Genomic DNA, 16,041 nt, shown 5'->3' with positions numbered 1-16,041 from the left:
TTTCCAAGCCCAGCTACCCTGGTACAGGCAGATAGAAAAGGATATGTTAGTTTTAACTCTCTTGTTTCTTTAGAGCTGTTCAATGGTTTCAGGGTTGACTTCCAATGGGAACACAGGACCTGCCCTAGCAGGTCACACCAGCGGTCCATCTACTCCAGTAGCCTGTCTATGGGCAGATCTTTCAGAGGAAAGCACATGAAACCCTGCAGTGGGCAATTTTGGAATAAGACACTCCAGGGGAAGCTTCCTCCTCAGCCTGATAGTTAAGGGTTGCCTGAAGCACACGGGTTTACAGCCCTTATAAAATATATTTATATAGCAGCTGGATGGTCTTATAAGGCCAACACTTTCGAACCTGAGTGTGCTCAAAGCGCAGCTTCCCGATCCGTATGCAGGCACCACAAGGAGTGTTGCTTTTCAAAAGGCACCAAGCAGGCCGAAATCCCAAAGGAGTCGAATGAGAATTGCAAGCGATCAGCACCTTCACAAAGCATGCTGTTTTTATGAAGTGACTATCTCTGGATTAAGGAGTCCCAGGCCTAATTTAGACTAGAAAAGATTTTGCAGATACAGTTTATAAACTCTCCTGGCAAAAAAGCACTTTTTGCTGGAATAAGCTGCATCTACAGTAGCGCTTCTGCTGGCATAAAAATGTCATTTAAAAAAAACAACACAACACTCTGCATTGCCATTACTATATCAGCAAAAGTTTAAAGAGTACGCGTGACCTAACTTTAGCCATCCAGGTTCAAAAACATTAAATGACTCACCTTTGAATCCTTCCAAGTTTTAGTTTTGATGATGCAAAGTCCACATGGTATTGAATGTGCTTTTGTAACGGAGTATTTGAAATTGATTGCCCTGGGATTTCATTGGGTCTCTTTCTTTATTCTTGTATTTTGACTGGGTATGTAGGAGCATCCTACTGAAGACAGTATTTCACAGCCCTCCCCTCTTGGTCATCTTCTCCCTAAACTGAACGGTTTCAGTGTTTTCCGTCTCTTCAGCTGGAAGCCCCTCCAATTCAACTGCATCTATTTGAGGCAGAGTCACCAAAACAGAACGCAGTGGTCCAGGTACAGGAATCGCACTGGATTTACATCACAGCATCATCTCATTACTATTATTTACCATCCCACTCGTTATATTCCCTACAGATTTATCTGCCCTTTTTTTTGGCGGGGCGGGGACCAATTTTGCACAGTATAAGTTTTCAGTGAGCCGTCCACAATGACTTCCAGTTCTTCCCCTCCTCCCCTTGAGTGCTTACCATTAATTTACACCCGACGGCCTAGTCACCTTCTTAGTTCCAACGTGCATTAGTCACCAGTGAACATCACTTGCCACCTGGCTGCCCGTTCTGACTAGCAGACCAAAAGGGACAACCAAGAGAACCAAAGGAATTTGGCGTTGTGCAAATTTGGCCACCTTATTGTCGATCCCCTTTCCCAAATCATCCGTTAACATATTTAACACTGCTCCTACTGGGAAACCGTAGGGTTCTCCCCTGTTAACCTTCAGACGTTCTGAAAACAGACCACTCTTGCATTTCTATCCCTTAGCCAGTTTCCGATCTGTGTCAGTGCTTAACTCCCTCACCCCATAACCTATTTCCTTAATAGCCTCTTGTGAGAGACTGTGTCAAAGCATTAGTGAAAATCCACATTAGTGACTCTCTCTGCTTCTCCATTATGCACTGCTTTGTTGTAGTCTCCATGAATTCTAGCCTGATGGAGAAGCAGTTTCCCTTTACAGAAGCAGCACTGGTTTATCCCAGAGTCCTAATTAAGGGGTCTATACTTCTATTTTTACATCATCATTTCAACAGATCCTCTTGGTACTGCAGTAAGGTTTAATAGTCTGTGATCCTCACGAGCACCTCTAGCGCCTCATCAAAAAGACAGGTATAACATTTGCTCCAGCCTTGCACCAAAAGAGACCTGGGTTCACATCTTCACTTCTCTCCCCAGTTTGCTGGGGGTCGCCCTCCTCCCCAGAGCTTTCCCTCCAGAAAGGCCTGGGAGTCTCACAGGAGAGCATGTGGTAAATCCAAATTTTGGAGCATTGGTAGTGCTGGCTGTAGTAACACTTCCGGTGTTACCCCCAGTTCATAGGCAGATATTCACCCCTCACTCCAGGGGCAGTGGGTTACATAGAAAGATGCCCTGCACCGTGTTACCCAACTCCGGCTGTGAGGGCTGACCGGCTCTTCCTAGATAAAGCAATGGCTGCATCTTCCCTTCCCAAAAGTCAAAGCCAGCAGCCACGGGGGCACGGGGAGGAGCGGGGCAAAGAGAGGGGATACCTGGCCAAATGCACCCACCTACCAGCATGCCCATCTCCTCCTGTGTTTCCCCAACAGCCTAACAAAACTCCAGCCCCTGATTCGATCCAGGCACCCTCCCACTGACGTCCTCCAACAGGTGACCTCATAGAGGAGCCTGTCATTTGCCAAAGCTCTGAGACAGGGCAGGCCAGCCTGGCTGGGCTGCATTTCTCTCTCCTGACTGCTTTGTTCCCTGGGCCCTAGCAAACAATCGCACGCTTTGCTCCTTTCTCCAGGGACTCCTCGGTGAGCTGCTCCTTTATCTCCATGCACCACACAGGAAAAGCCATCTTGCTCAGCACAGGGGCACCCACAGGGGCCTGCCCGGCAGGCCCTTTCCCAAGCTTTCATTCAGAGCCTCCTCAGCTAGATTAACTGCCCCCAACAGCCAACTCCATTTGTAAAGACTCCGCCCCCCCCCCCCCCCGCACCTCCTTCCACCAAGGACTGCAGTTTGGTTCGGTTCTAAAGAAACAGATCCTGTTTAAATCAGATCTGAGGGATAGGTGAGCCAGGCCTTGGGTTTGGCATATCTAGACTCGCTGGGGCTAGCAGGTTCAAACCCCAGTCAGGGTAAGTCAGACCAGATTCCTTCAGCAGGCTGATGAATTCCATGCTGTATATTGGTTTGTTGGAGACGGCTTTAAAAACTGATCTGCCATTCAAGATACCCTGGCACTTCTCATAAGAGTAAGGGTTTGCTCTGTTCCCAAATTTCTCTCACCTCCCCTTCCCCAAGTTGTTGAACCAGCTGCTGTCCTCCACCCCAGAAGTGGCTGCATTTCAATGGACTGGCGATCTGTGATCTGTTAAGATGACAGAACATGTATGGACACATACAAATATCTCTTTCGCTTCACTAGAGCACAAATCACTCAGATCCTGTCAGACTGAACCATTTGAGATTCACTCACATCTCAACTTGAGTTCCATGGGACAATTAGAAAAATTCACTTGTTATTTTTAATCTTGGCATGGGTTGAGAGAAAATTAATTTTCCCAATAGTCGACCAGTTGCTATTACAGATGAATTTATGAGAACAGAAGTTTTTCAGACAGAGTTCAATGAGCCAGACTTTTTGACAACAGCATTTCTATAGCAGCTTTTCCACATCTTCAAAGTGCTTTATGAATATAATGAGCCGCTATGCGCTAACTTTCTCCTTTCTACAGTGCTCCATCAAGCGCTGGCATAGTCCTGAAAACTTCATATGGAGACAGCCCACCTTCTAGTCTGCTTGATACCGAGGCTTTCATCTCACTCCTAATTAACCATTCTTCGGCTGTGGACTTGCTCACTATAATTGTTTTAAATTTGGTTGTGCCTTTGGGGGAGAGGGGAAATCGCCAACCCTTCCATCTCCAGTTTAAGGGTACATCTGTACTACCTGCCAGATGGCAGATAGTGATCGATCTATCGGGGATCGATTTATCGCATCTAGAGTAGGTGCGATAAATTGATCCCCGATCGCTCTGCCGTCAACTCTTGTACTCCACCGCAGTGAGAGGTGGAAGCGGAGTTGACGGGGAGCGGCAGCAATCGACCCGACTTCAGCTACGTGGCTGAAGTTGTGTATCTTAAGTCGATTCCCTCTACCCCTCAGTGTAGACCAGGGGTAAAAGTCTTCACAACAATTCCGGGGTAGGGTTTAAACACCGCCTCTGACAGCGAAGGGTGTGGAGTTGAAACATCAATGTTTGTTTCTCTCTCTCTCCCCCCCCCCCTTAGTTGGAGAATTTCTCCCACCATTAAAATTAACGAGGTCAGTTTCCAGAGACGAGCATGCTACAGAGCCCCTCCTGCTACTGGCATTTTGTTTTTTAAATTGAGCTACAGTCTTATAAGTGCAAAGTTATACTAAGCATCATTTATTTTACTGCTGAGCAATAAGAAACTTAAACGGAAGCACCAAGCTCTCCTCCAAACACATCATAAACTGCACAGGCACAAACACTGTCTGCAGTTTCATTTACGCTCCGGTCAGGCAGGAATTCCACGTGCCAAGAACTACTGCCTGGAAAACAGCACTTATGCTGGAGTGCCCAGATTAATCAAAGCTCAGTTCAAACAGAGAAAGGTACCCTCAAACTCCTGGGCCTTTGCAGATCCTGGCTTTAAGTCACCACTGGGCAGAGGGCACAGGCCGGGAAGGAAGGAGCAGCTCGATATGCCTCCTGTCCTGTTCCACCTTCCTCCAGTCTCAGCGATGCTTGTTGCAAAGCAAATATTGAAAGGCAAGATGCAAAGTAAACGGTAGTACAGGCCTCTTTATGCAACACCAGGCAATGCACCTTTGCCAATCAGCAACAGCAATCTTGACTCCCTCAACAGAATCCTGGTACTGGGCCTTGTTCTGCTGCCATTTATCCCCACTGCCTCCTGGGCAGCAGAAACCACAGCAACCCAACCCCACAGCTAGGATCTAGAAGTTGCATCTTTGGATTAAATCATCCTGGGGATGGGGCACAAATGAGGTCTTGTCCCAACTAGGGATTTACCCCAATTACAGCCATTGGCAAGCAGGAACCAACCTTGCCTGTCTACACCAGGGATTTACCTGCATCACCTACAGCTGAAATCAGCATAAGCCCTGGCAGGCCAAGGCCATAAATGTCATCTGCAAAATCTCGATGGAAACCTAAAGACAACAGCATTGTGCTAGAGCCAGAGAACCAGACAATGCCACTAGCTCATCTCTCTGATCTCTCTCAAGTACTTGCATGGCCCCCCTACCTCACCCCATCATCTGAGCACCTCCCAGTCTTTACTGCTTTTATCCTCACCACATCCTGTGCCATCATTCCTGTACAGAGGTGATGGTGAGGCAGAGGGAAGCTAAGGGAATGAGATGGAAAAAGTGGTTTACACACATACAAACATACTATGGGGGAAATAATTGGGTTTTTTTTTTAAATCCTCTCAAATTTCAACAATCCAAGGTTCTAAGATCAGGCAGGGTTTTTCAAATGACACCGGGCTCCGCTTGACAGAACCCCAACCTATGCTCCACCCCCAAGAGCTGGAGAGGAAACGAATACAAAAGCTGTAGTTTCTCCTACTGCTTTTTCTTCCCTGTCTCCTTTCTTGCCCAGATGCCCCAGTTTCCTGTGCAACCAATCAAACAGGATAGAGCTAGAAGCCAAAGGTAAAGTGCACGTGGAAGGCAAGGGCAGGGCTGTGCCAAATGAGAGCAGAAGCCTGACAATATATTGGCGCCTACCAGGCCAGGTTCTTTATCTGAAGCAGGCATGTAGCAGGAACTTTTGTTCTTATTCTGAAGAAAACAATAGTGTCCTTCCCTGGCATATTCCATGCACAGATCTCAAAACACATTACAGATACTGGTGAATTTAGCCTCCCCACACCAGGAGATGGTCAGGGTGCAGTATTACATCCATTTAACAGATAGGGAACTCCGCCTCTGAGATACAGCGCTTTGGAACGATAGTCTTGTTGGTAAGGTCTGGGTCCAGGACTTGAGACAAGTAGGTTCAAATCCCAGCTGTGCCACAAAATGCCTTGAGCCAGTCACTCAATTCCTCATCTGTAAAATGGAGAGAGCAGCACTGCCTTTCTTTCTTCCTTGATCTCATCTATAGAGATTGCCAGCTCTTCAGTACAGGTCTCCTCCTACGTGTTTGTACGGAGCCCAGTGCAAGGAGACCTGGTGCACCGTTCTCGGATCTAGGCCTGCCAGAATACAACGTAATAAAAACGACCAGTAGTAATATCAGCAGCAGCGGGGGGTATCATACAACAAGACTATCACAGGGCTGGGAACAGAACTCAAGAGCCCTTTCTCCCAGGAGACCAAGGGCCCCCGCATCATCCTCTACAGGAAGCAAAGGCTGCCGTGTGCTCTCCTTCGCTCAGCCTGCAGGGGAGGGAGGAGGGAGTGCCCACGCGAGCATCTATTCACAGCCACATGCTAACCGGCCCTAATAAGGTAATGCAGAAATCCTCCCAAAGAGTCTGGCTATAGGAGACACTGGTCTCCATTGAATCAAGATCTGTTATGTTGTAATATAATAGATGTAAATTAAAACAGAAAATCTATCATGCCTCTAATGTAGCCTGATAGCTAAGCGTGTGGATCCGCACAAGGAGAGGCATATCGAAGAAGGGTGATATATGGCGAAGCTGGATAGAGGATGAAAAGTGTGGCGAGACAAGCCGGAGAATGGCGGAGCCTGCTCTACGCTCCTCAGACCCAAGGGCAAGAGAGGAATAAATGTTGATTAGTGTTGATTTTGTCCGACGAACGCCTGTCGAGTGACAGTTGGGCTAAGCTGCTCTGAAAGAGAACCATTAATCTTGGTCTGGTTTAAGTAGAGTATATTAATTTGTGTCATTTTTACTAAGTCGCACTGAGAAAGGCCTCTTACTGTTTTGCATCTGACTGCTTTGGTGGTTTAGCCTACTTTTTTTTTTTTTTGCCTTCCCCCTTTTAAATAGATACCGCAGCAGAGGCAACATATTCAAATGACACAGCAGGGGACCAGGGGGCCGAGCGCTCCTCACTTGGATTAAGAAAATAAACTCCCAGGGTGTTGGCATGGCAACAGCATTTCAGATGAACCACTATATATTCAGTGATTAATAAATTAACATTTTTTTATACAGTTCTTCCTCCTTTTCTCTCCCTCTCTCCCGGCGCAGGAAGGAGAAAGCGCGCAGGGGGAGCGAGGTGAAGGCATGCATTGGTGTTCTCTCTGCTCTCTCCAGCTGCTGAGGCCGGATTTCAGGGGCTGGTCACTTCTCACTAGCCAGGCTGTGACAGGAGCCTCTGGAGATGTCACGGGCAGCTTGACAGAGATGGGTAACTGGCACAGGGCAGCACTTCCAATGGTGCTAAGGTTTCAATCACCTACAAGATCAAATGCTGACCCAAAAACAGAGACATAAGCCCTGCCCCACTCAAGGGAAGGATTCTTAGTACACTAAGGTGTTACATGTGTAAAGATGGTTTAAAAAATCATTTCAGGCAGAAGTGTTCTATTTCAGGTGACAATTCACTATGCAACAAAACTAGGAGTCCATTTGAATTCTCCTTTTGTGCCTCTTCAAAATTAAACCCAAAGGATTTTAGCCCAAGATGTTATAACACTTCAGAGTGGAGAACTTAGCTCTTTGGGCTTTTTAAATGGAGAGGTCTCAAGTGCAGCCACGATACTTCTGCCAGGATTCGCGTGAGCTCACATCAGCAACAGCACGGGGGGAACAGGTAACTGGATAAGTAGAAAAAACTGGGATCCTCAAAAGATATAAGTATCTAACTGCCTTTGAGTAACTGGACTGAATTGTGTACAGGTTTCCCACGCAGCTCTGCCCAGCTTCTGCTGCAGCACTCAGTCGTATTCAATACCAGGCCTCCGCTGAATAGAGATTGATCCCCTAGATTGATGCATCTCTCCTCCCGACCAACAAATCACCAGGGCTGTGATTTCAGTTTTCACTCTGCTGCAATTTTGGTCAGGACAGTTTTTTAGGAAAAGGCACTAAGTGATCATGAGAACAAGAAAAAAATATTGAAAGTTCAGGGCAAGAGATTAGAGAGTCCCAGCAAATGAGCACTACTAAAGACAGGGAGTTAAGTTTCCATTTCCACTGCAGGTAACAAGAACTCGGCAGGATCTGTGAGGCCAGGGAGACGTTTTGAAAGTAACTGGGCAATCAGCTTCCTCTGGAGCGCCTAGGAACATGAAATCCAATCCTCCCGGAGGAGCTGCTAGTGAGTAACTGACCCACATTTCAAGCACTTTGCTTTCCACTGATTTACCTCTCCCTGCCTGGAAGCAGTGAAGTGGCCATTACTACGACACAGAAGGTGCATGTCTTACTCCTTTGTGCCAGTCACACCTTTATGTGAAAGAAGAGGGGAGAAGTTCAGTAATGAAAATCATCATCATCATCAGTAGCTATTCAGACTGAGCCTTGTGGGCAGCTCAGGATCCTGTAATAGGAACACGGCCCTCAGGGAGAAAGCAGGGGAAATAATATTAGTGCTGAGGCCAAAGAGAACAACTCTGTGCAGATCCAAGAGAGTGCGCTGGAGCCAGCTGTTTGCAGGCATTTTGTGGTTTGGTATCTTTCAGCCACACTAATGTGTAAAGGCTATTGCTGACTGGACTCTTCACATGCGTCCAAGTTGCACTGCCATAATAAGCCACTTTCAAAGAGAGAATTCCAACCCTCCCCAAGGCCTTGTGTTCCCAGCTGTGCTTTAAAGCGTTTACACTGATCATATTTATACATTGGGGTGGTACTTTCAGCTCAGAACCCAACCTAAATTCTCCTCCCACTGAATTCAACAGTAAACAAGGTCAGCTTCAATGGGAGCAGAGTCAGCCAAGTGCTTCTGAAAATCCAAGTCTCAATGTACTTATTGATGTACTCAATGTACTGTTTGCTTCCGCTGTGCCCTTCACCACAATGCTGGGTCCCACTGTCCATCTGTAGTCAGCTCCACTGTTCGTTTCTCACGGGGGTGCATGGATTTAGGAGTGCAACACTGCAGAGGAAAGTTTTAATACTTAAAAAGTTTTCACTGAAATGTCAATTTTTATCAGCTTCATGAAAGTTCTGAAGTATCTTTAGCAGACATTACACACACACACACCCCTCAATTTTCAAAAGCACCTGAGTGGCTTAGGATTTGAAAATGGGACTTAGACAATTCTGAAATTTTTTACACCTAAGGTGTTTAAAAAGAAAAACAAACCAGCACTCCCTAACACTACAGTTAAGGGCTGAATGAGACAGACTGAACAGTCTAAGGCATTCAGTAAATGGATGAGATGAATGATAATTAGCTCTCAGGGCTTTTCCTCAACAGAAATCAACATGCTTTACAAAGAGATATCAGTATCATTATACCTATTTTACAGATGGGGAAACTGGGGCACAGAATGGTGAAGTGACTTGTCCAAGGTCACCCAGCAGGCCAGTGGCAGAGCTAGGATTAGAACCTAGCTCTCCTAAGTCCCAGGCCAGGCCTCTGTCCTCATACTTTGGAGAAAGTCCAGGGTCTACAGTGCTCCTTCATGTGCCACTTCTGCCCCTACTTCACATCTAGTCCTTCCTACTTTGTTCTCACCAGTGATCACCCCATACCCTCCTTTACCTGAGCTATTGGTCTCTGTCTTGTCCTATGTCTCTTGGCCTTATCTGTCTTTAGGGCCTGATCTTGCGAAGTGCTAGGCACCTTCAACTCAGGCCCTTGGTTTGTGAGCTCTTTCATAGACTCTAGGACTGGAAGGGACCTCGAGAGGTCATCGAGTCCAGTCCCCTGCCCTCATGGCAGGACCAAATACTGTCTAGACCATCCCTAATAGACATTTATCTAACCTACTCTTAAATTCTCCAACATAGAGATTCCACAACCTCCTAGGCAATTTATTCCAGTGTTTAACTACCTGACAGTTAGGAACTTTTTCTAATGTCCAACCTAAATCTCGCTTGCTGCAGTTTAAGTCCATTGCTTCTTGTTCTATCATTAGAGGCTAAGGTGAACAATTTCTCCCTCTCCTGATGACACCCTTTTAGATACCTGAAAACTGCTTCATGTCCCCTCTCAGTCTTCTTTTTCCAAACTAAATAAACCCAATTCTTTCAGCCTTCCTTCAGGTCATGTTCTCAAGACCTTTAATCATCCTTGTTGCTCTTCTCTGGACCCTCTCCAATTTCTCCAACATCTTTCTGAAATGCGGTGCCAGAACTGGACACAATACTCCAGTTGAGGCCTAACCAGCGCAGAGTAGAGCGGAAGAATGACTTCTCGTGTCTTGTTACAACACACCTGTTCACTCTCAGAATCAGTTGGCTTTTTTTGCAACAGTATCACATTGTTGACTCATATCTAGCTTGTGCTCCATGACCCCTAGATCTCTTTCTGCCATATCCTTCCTAGACAGTCTCTTCTCATTCTGTATGTGTGAAACTGATTGTTCCTTCCTAAGTGGAGCACTTTGCATTGTCTTTATTGAACTTCATCTGGTTTACCTCAGACCATTTCTCCAATTTGTCCCAGATCATTTTGATTTTGACCCTGTCCTCCAAAGCAGTTGCAATCCCTCCCAGTTTGGTATCGTCCACAACGTATAAGCGTACTTTCTATCCAACATCTAAGTCGTTGATGAAGATATTGAACAGAGCCGGTCCAAAACAGACCCCTGCGGACCCACTTGTTATACCTTTCCAGCAGGATTGGGAGCCATTAATAACTCTTTGTAGCAGTGAAATTGATGATGGGATGGATTTCACGCTCAGCAAGTTCACAGATGACACTAAGCTGGGGGGAGAGGTGGATACACTGGAGGGTAGGGATAGGGTCCAGAGTGACCTAGACAAATTGGGGGACTGGGCCAAAAAGAAATCTAATGAGGTTCAACAAGGACAATTGCAGAATCCTGCACTTAGGACAGAAGAATCCCATGCACTGCTACAGGCTGGGGACCAACTGGCTAAGCGACAGTTCTGCAGAAAAGGACCTGGGAATTACAGTGGACGAGAAGCTGGATAAGAATCAGCAGTGTGCCCTTGTTGCCAAGAAGGCCAACAGTATATTGGGCTGAATTAGTAGGAGCGTTGCCAGCAAATCACGGGAAATGATTATTCCCCTCTATTTGGCACTGGTGAGGCCACACCTGGAGTATTGTGTCCAGTTTTGGGTCTCCCACTACAGAAAGGATGTGGACAAATTGGAGAGAGTCCAGCGGAGGGCAACAAAAATGATTAGGGGGCTGAGGCACACGACTTGCGAGGACAGGCTGAGGGAACTGCGCTTATTTAGTGTAGAGAAGAATGGAGGGGGATTTGATAGCAGTCTTCAACTACTTGAAGGGAGGTTCCCAAGAGGATGGAGCTCAGCTGTTCTCAGTGGTGGCAGATGACAAAACAAGGAGCAATGGTCTCAAGTTGCAGTGGGGGAGGTCTAGATTGGATATTAGGAAAAACTATTTCACTAGGAGGGTGGTGAAGCACTGGAATGGGTTACCTAGGGGGTGTGTGGAATCTTCATCCTTCGAGGTTTTGAAGGCCTGGATTCACCAGGCCCTGGCTAGTATGATTTAGTTGGTGTTGGTCCTGCTTTGAGCAGGGGATTGGACTAGATGACCTCCTGAGGTCTCTTCCAACCCTAATCTTCTGTGCTTCTATGATTCTTTACTTTACGTTTGTTGGGCATTATCTATGTGTGCAAAGGACCACTGTAACATAGTACCGGACATTGTGCTAGATACATTATTTTTAATAACTTGTAAGAATTGAAGGTTACTGAGTGGGCTCAGTCAATTCCCTTGAAAGTGGTTATCCAATTGTCTACTAGACCATGCTGCCTCATCTGCTGTAAATCAATTTGCAAGTCAGGGGAGCGACATGAGTTTACATAAGCTCAAGATCTGGCCCCGTAACTTTAATTGGGGCTTCTGCCCATCCTCTCCACCATCTTTTCCCAGTCCCCTAATGCACAGCCCACAGAGAGGGTGGCCAGATCTTGATCTGTGCCCAAAATGGACTCTACTAACATCGCACACCACCATCGCACACCACCACAGCCGTGGAGAAACGAGCTGTATTTCGCTCTCAGCAGCGTATAACATTGTGAAGTGTTCCGCATTAAGGGTCTCTTACTCCCTAATGGGGGCCACAGTGCTTTAAAAACTTCCATCTATGTCATATTGTTTCTTTATAACTGTCTGATACACCCTGTCTGGTAAACACCAATATAGAGCCATTAACCATATTGCATATAGAAAAACCAGGCTTGCCTAACCCCTATGAGCAGCTAATATCTGATAGGAGACTGAAGATGGAAATGGGCAGGCTCTATTTATCTGGGATATTCAACACCTGATTGACAAAAAAAAAAAATCCAAAATCCGTATGGGGATTTGTACATAGATAGTCACCAAAAGAAAGGACCCTAGGCAGACTGAGGATGTACTTACTAAATATCCCTACATTGGCACACACTATACCATGCGGCAGGCAGGTATAAAAGGGAGGGTGGGGAACGAAGAGAATGTTAGTAGCTTCCCCTCTCTCTCTCCCCCTCAACTTGCAAGCAGCAGGTCAAGATCCTGATCTAGTTGTTAGGAGCAAAGAACTTCAACCAGGGCCCCACAGGAGCATGCTCCTCTAGGGCACCGTGGCTAACTCCTCCTTCGCTAGGTAGCATCTCTGCTGCTGCATGGAGCACACTCTAGCAGAGAGGTGTGAAGGGACACTCCTCATTTCTCCAAAGAGGAACAGCAAAAACATAGCCCAGTAACCTTTCCCGGCTTCCATGGAATCCTGCCCACATTCCAAGAGGCAACAGCCAGAGCCACTGCTTTCCTGCAAATGGGCTATTGAGGGCAGGGATCAGCCCCACGCTTCAGGATAAACAGATACAAAGTATCTCTCCCATCCACTGACTAACGCGGGGTGCAGCACCAGTCAGGTTTGGCCCAGCTGCCCCTCTGGAGATGCATCTGAAGGGGTGGCCAGGCCAAACCTGAGTGGCGCGGCGACCCTGTGCACCAGGTGCCAAAACCACTTGATTTGGGGGCCCTCTCAAACAGGGTCCCAAGACACACTGCCCCTCAACCAGGGCAGGGAAGTGTGCAGGTCAAAATGGGACAGTCCCTCAAACCCAGGGCTTGTTGGGAGACCTGCCCACAGACATCCTTCTTTATAGGGTCATGAAAAAAGCACCAACATTTGGCTCTTCTATGGCACTTTCCAGCTTCCCCAAACACAGTCTGTTCCTGCCCCCACCCCCAGTCCCAGTCCCCATTCCACACACAGCGAACTTTCCCAAGACGTCAGACTCCGCGTCAGCACCATGAACGGTAACTACCTACATTTCACATGTAAAAAGGGCAACAGCATGAAACAAATGGGGTAGGGCTTCTTCTTAAAGGGACGCTGCCCCACGAAGTTTTAGTCATCGTATAAAATTTACAGCTTATCTGTTATACCTAAATGTTGTACTAGCAGTTGTTCAAGGTCGAGGCTGGGGCATACTTTAGACTCTATATTAATACTAGTAATAATCTTCTACAGTGATGACTGCTTGGAAATATACTTGTTATCTAATGAGTTCTCAGCATCTTATGGGATATAGGTCCCAGGATTTAAGCAGCATATAAAAGACTGCTCATAAAATACAGGAGAAGGGCTCAATCTAGCGAGGAATGAAGCCAAGAGACCTCGCAGAAGGGAGGGTCGTGCATCATGGAATCCTGCCAGGACAACTTCAGCAATGACATTTTGCCTTTAATTTCCCCAGCAGTTTGAGTTGGATGCTGCAAAGGATCAGTAGTTAGACGTGGAAGGGGAGATTTTGGCAATGGAAGATTAAGCCAGACTGTACATTTTCTCTCAAGCAATGGAGTTTCCATCCCTTTCCCTGGGAGACTTCTCTGTAGCCTCAAACAGATCTCTGTCAAAAAAGGCTGAATTTCCTTTCTTAATTCCAGCCCATGATTTTTAGTTGCAGCCTAGCCCTGGATAACACACTAAATCATTCTTCTCCATTCTTTGCTCCTCTGCTTGGCCAATGGGTGACGTCATGATCTGGTTCAGGGATGCACAAGTGTTTGTTATTAAAGAAAGGGCCTTGCAGGCCACAGTCTTCAGCATTAGATTAGGAGTAGAGAAGCATTCACATTAAATATCCTGGTCTGAGCATCCCCAAACAGGGACATCTGAATTCCAACTCCAGATTTCAGTCAATCCTTAATGGAAAAACAAACAAAACAGAGAATTAACCAAGGAAGAACTCTGGGTTACTTTAAATCCAGAACCAAAATTTCAGCTCAAGTCCGTTCCTCCCACCCTAGTTTGTTGGCCTCAGTCAAACTGTACAGTACACACTTTGCACTTTACTCAACAGCACACACACACAGAGAACATCTCGCCCTGATTTAAAGGGTCTATAGCAGAAAACGTTGTAGTGAGATCTCACTTTACTAAGATGCCTTTACATTTACAAAAGACACTACAAAAAAAACTCGGAATAGTATTCTAGGAAGCATTGCAATAAATTAAATCGCATTCGTCAAAGTAGCAAAAAGAACATCCTGTTAGGCAGCATCTATTCTTTGCGTGATCATTTATTTGCTAGATCACAAGCTTCCGTTATTCTCAGTCTAGAGATATTCCATACCAAATTCTATCCAAGCACAGTATCTGAGCACAGTCAATGGGGTTCCCAGTCGACAGTGAGAATTAATGAGGTGCTACAGAAAACATTTTAAATTTCTCTCAGTAAAGCACCCAATCCCATAACCCCCCCTTTTTTGGGGGGGGGGGGAGGTGTCTTCTTTGGATTCCATTTATCAATAGGTTTCTATTAGTAAGACTTCCAGAAAAGACCATAATATTCCAGTCGAGAGAGGGACTCTCTGCTCCATAGTGCTGCATACATAACCCAAAATCATATTTGCCTTCTTTGATTGCCACATCGCAGTTCAAATACAAGTCTAATTTACTGTCCACGTCACTCCTCAGGTCCTTCATCAATACTGATTTCCAAGGGCTCTTTTTCCACTGAATTGCTCCGTTTTGGATTATTACTACTTTGCCCACATGCATGGTGTTCTTTTACAATTCCTCACTTTCCATCCTAAGCTGTCAGTGAAGCTGTGGGCTGTTAAAGAGGTGCTCTGTTCTACCCCAGAGACAGCTGCATTTCAATGGCTGTTGCGCTAATAATTAATTTTATATACAAATATACCAACACATGCATTTATATCTTTTATACAGAGAGATGCATTACACACACCGCGTTTGTACACCACACAGTGATGAGACGTACTGGAGAAATACCAGCTATTACAACACTAAGCATACGTCACCCGTAATACATTTCTACCAACATGGCTCAGGAGCAATAGGTCATGTATAACAGACGATCAATCGCTTCCATTTTGTGAAGTGTTAAGTGTGACAGGGATCGAATTAAAGCACAGACTACAATACTGGGGCTATAAGTTTTTTTTTTTTTTTTTAAGAAACAAAACCATAAAATGATACATTTTTCCTTTCACACACCCACCCCCCCAGACTTTTCAATTAGGTGAGTGGAAGGATGGAGGCTCCAAGTGCATTTTGCTGAAGTTATAAGTGCCTTTGAAACCCCCTGTCAAGCCGTTTAGTAACACAAGATTTAAGATGCCCAATTAATTTTTCCCCAACAAGCAGCCAAAAGTACATGCAGGAGGAGGTTAAAAGCTAAGTGTTGAATTAATATTAAATTTATATGATTTTTTATCACTGAAAGCATTGTAAAATTGAAAAAGCAGTTAATTTTATGGGCGCTGTGTATTCCTCCGCTTTGATCTTTGTTCCATGGTATAAAATCACCAAGTGTAAAGATTCTCCTGATTCATTATACCTGTTTAATAGGATGGAGGGGGAGAGGGAGAAGCTAAGGTTCAGGTGGTCAGAGTTCTCCCCAGCCCCACTGCGAAAAAACGAGTGCAGGCATTTGGACACAATGGAGACATTTAAAATACCTTTGCCACATTGCGTGTGCAAGACATGTGGGTGGTACACCTGTGGTAATCTAGCCGTCCAGTCCCAGACCTGGACTTTAGGGTCCACCAGTCTGGTCCTGTCCCAAATCTGGACTTTTGCGTCCAAAGTTTGGGGGCTTACCTGAAACTCCCCCAAGCTCACTACCAGCTTGGATATTCTCGCTGCCACCAGATCAGGAATTAATCTATGG

The 16,041-nt window shown here is 45.9% G+C and overlaps 1 protein-coding gene across 7 annotated transcripts in view; it reads right to left on the bottom strand.

Moving 5' to 3' along the window:
• Positions 1–16,041, bottom strand: part of PBX1 (PBX homeobox 1) — a 266,955-nt gene that overhangs the window by 187,837 nt on the left and 63,077 nt on the right. The gene's annotated exons all lie outside the window — the stretch shown is intronic.

The sequence above is a fragment of the Chelonoidis abingdonii genome, chromosome 7 (assembly GCF_003597395.2).
Source record: "Chelonoidis abingdonii isolate Lonesome George chromosome 7, CheloAbing_2.0, whole genome shotgun sequence".
NCBI classification, from domain to species: domain Eukaryota; kingdom Metazoa; phylum Chordata; order Testudines; family Testudinidae; genus Chelonoidis; species Chelonoidis abingdonii.
Note: the sequence above shows the minus strand (reverse complement) of the source record. Positions and strands in the feature narration are given on the sequence as shown.